The following is a 3,422-nucleotide window of genomic DNA, read 5'->3' on the forward strand; positions in this document are numbered from 1 at the left end:
GGCCAAGTAATATTCCACTTAATAGATATACTAAATTTTATTTATCCATTTATCAACTAATGAACTTTCGGGTTGTTTCCAATTTTTGCTATCATGAATAATGCAGCTGTAAACTTTTATGTATAGGCTTTTATATGAACATATGTTGTCATTTCTTTTAGTACATATATACTAACAAGTAGAGTTGCTGGGTCCCATGGTGACACTATGTTTAACCATTTGAGAGATTGCCAGACTGTTTTCAAAAGTAGCTTGTACCATTTTACATTCCCTCTCGCAATGTATGAGCACTTCAATTTCCTCATGTCTTCACCAACACTTGTTATGATCTGACTTTTTAAATTATATCCATCATAGTGAGTATGAAGTTTGTCTCATTGTGGTTTTGGATGTTGAGCATCTTTTCATGTGTTTATTCACCTTTGTATATCTTTTTTAGAAAAATGTCTAAGCATATCCTTTGTCCATCTTTTTTTCTGACTATAATACACCCATTTGAAGCTAGTTGCCGACACTGTGTTTGAAAAGTTAGCTTATGATTGGCATTTTCTTAGGGTTGGCCTAAGAATTCTGGTTCCCCTTGAGCCTCACTGATGGACAGGGAAGGACCCAGTTTCCTCAGGGGTTAGAAAGCTAGCAGAAAGGCTCCGCCCCACCAGCCCTGCTCCTTTGTCCACTTTTAACTGGATTATGTGCCTTCTTATTATTGAGTTGTAAGAGTTCTTATATATTTATATCGAATATAAGATCCTTATATTCAATTATAATTGAATTATAATTGGCAAGTATTTCCTCTATTCTATGGATCATCTTTTCACACCCTTGATAGTGTCCTTTGACACACAAGAGTTTTTAATTTTAAAGGCATTTCCTGTTTTTCTTCTGTTGCTCATGTTTTGGTGTTATATTTAATATTCACTGCCAAATATGAGGTCACAAAGATTTATCCTTATGTTTTCTAAGAGTTTTATAGTTTATAGCTCTGTAACTTAGGTCTTCGATCTACTTTGAGTTAATTTTCATACATGATGTGAGATAAAGATCCAACTTTGTTCTTTTGCATGTGGCATCCCGTTTTTTCAGCACCAGTTATTGAAGACTATTTCTCTCCATTGAATGGTCTTGGTACCCTTCTAGGTTTCTCCTTAAGATCTCCTCTAAGTCTATAAAATAAATGTCCCCCCACATTCTTAACTCTCAGGGGTCATTCCCCCCTTTAATCTCATCTAATATAGCCAGACAGAGTTTCTACCTTTCACCAATGCAGAAATGTCATTTTTTAATCAGGTTTCCCCCAACCCTTCCTGAGATGCCCCAGGAAATGCTTAGGTGCCCCCTGGGTCTGCTGTGGTGGACACTTGTCCTGAAATGCAGCCACCTCTTTCTCTGTGACCCTCCTTTCTTAGATTTCTGGGCCCCAAGCAGCCTTACTCCCCACTCCCAGAGCACAGCTAAGACTATGTAGTAACAACTCACACAATGTAGGTGAAGGCATGGGGCAAGTAGGAGGAAACCGCAACACAGGAGACAATAACATACATTTGGATATTGGGTATTGCTGCCCTAGATTCCACCCACCTTGCCCATCCCCTGGATATTGCTCACCCTAGTCCTTGGTCAGCACCCTAGTGTCAGTATCAACAGACATCTCCCCAAACAAGTATGTCCTTCACCAGCCTCCCAACTATCTTTTTGCCTGAAGGAGAAGAAAACCTGTTCTTCCTCCAAGTCACCATCATTATGATCTTGCAATGATGTATCTCTGCTCATAGCAAGGATTTAAAAATTATTATTATGGAGTGCAGTTTAGATCCTCTTTATCTTAAATACTCTGTCCCAGGAGATCTGGCTTTAACTTTGCAGAACTAAAAAGCTTACAAAAATGTCATTCTTAAATCAAAAGAGCTGTCTGCTCTCAATTGGGATGTCAGTGACTACTTCTAACTAGAAGGAAACCTCTGGTCACTTTCAGATTGCATATACTCACACTCCTGTCCCTATTATGGCCATGAAACAGGACATCAGGTATTGAGGTACAGTCTCGGGAACCCTGTGTGCCACAATTATTTTATTTTTGCTTATCCCTATTATTAATGATCCAGTTAGAAATATTCTTAAGACATTTTTAAAAGAGTTATTTCTTATTTCCAATTTGGGCTTCAAAAAAATATACTCTTATCTTGTACATGCTATCTTTAAGCTTTTTTAGTATTTCCATTATGTTCTTTCTGGTAAATAAATGAGGATCACTTAGTAGTTCTAATATTGTTCCACCAAAACAGAAAGGCAACCACATACCAATAGCCAAATGATAGAAAACTGAGAATATCCAAATGCCTTTAACAAGAATGATATGAATATAAGTGATGTCTATTTGTGTGTGTTTTTTTTTTTTTACTCAGGTAAATTCTGAGTTATTTAGTCCAATATTATTTGGAAGGGGAAATGTAACTAACTTTTAACAAAATATATTTTACTTAGGCTGCTATAAAAATAAATTTGAGGAAAAAAATAAATCTTGAAAGTAAACAGTTAATGGTAATAATCTCCTAGATCTAAAAAAAATAAAATAAAAAATTATAGGCAAATTGAATGCTGGTAACTCTGTTAAAAATAAATAATGCTCCTTTTGTTCCAAAACAAGAGTTGAGCCTTCTGAATTCTTCATTATTAAAAATTAGGGAGAAAAACAGAACTATTTTTTATTCTGACTAATTTATACCCTCCTATCCCAAGCGCCTTAACAGAGAGCCCAGTATGAGGTAGAAACCTGAACAAGAAATTGCTGAACTAAATCAAGTAGAAATGCAAATGTTCTCGAGTTTGAGTGTGTGTGTTTGGGGAGGAGAGGTGTTTGCCTCCCCACAGTGTCTAGCCCAGTTCCTCACAGAATAGGCCCTCACCTACTTCTTGTTGATTTTATGTGAATGGTTCTCATTACCCAAACTTTATAATACAATTCTATAATGTTCAATAAAACAAAAACTTCTTGGACTGAATATTTTTAATACCCAGATTGCTTGCAAGATCCTCCAAGCTAGCCAGCATTTTGCAGGAATACACATGCAGACATGTCACAGGGGAATGAACGTGCAGGCAGCAAGGCCTGTGGGGGCAGTGGCATGTCTCTCCCGGAATCAGTGAAAGAGGTGGAAGGAGGAGGCAGTTCAGCCCTCTTGCTCCCCTCAGTGCTCCCAGAGACCACCAACACATAAACCGCATCATAAAGAAATGGCTCCCTGAGACCCTTTTCTTTCCAGGATTCTTCCATTTCCCCACTCCTGACATTATATTCATTAAAAAAATATTTCCTGAACACTTGCTTTGTCCTAGGTGATGCGCACAGCTAGGTTCAAGGACAAGCTCACAATAGAGTGTTCACTCAGGATTCTAAGGCCAACAGGCTACCAGAAAGCTCTAGT

This window comes from Furipterus horrens, unplaced genomic scaffold (genome assembly GCF_987537825.1).
Source record: "Furipterus horrens unplaced genomic scaffold, mFurHor1.1.pri manual_scaffold_4, whole genome shotgun sequence".
Taxonomy (NCBI): domain Eukaryota; kingdom Metazoa; phylum Chordata; class Mammalia; order Chiroptera; family Furipteridae; genus Furipterus; species Furipterus horrens.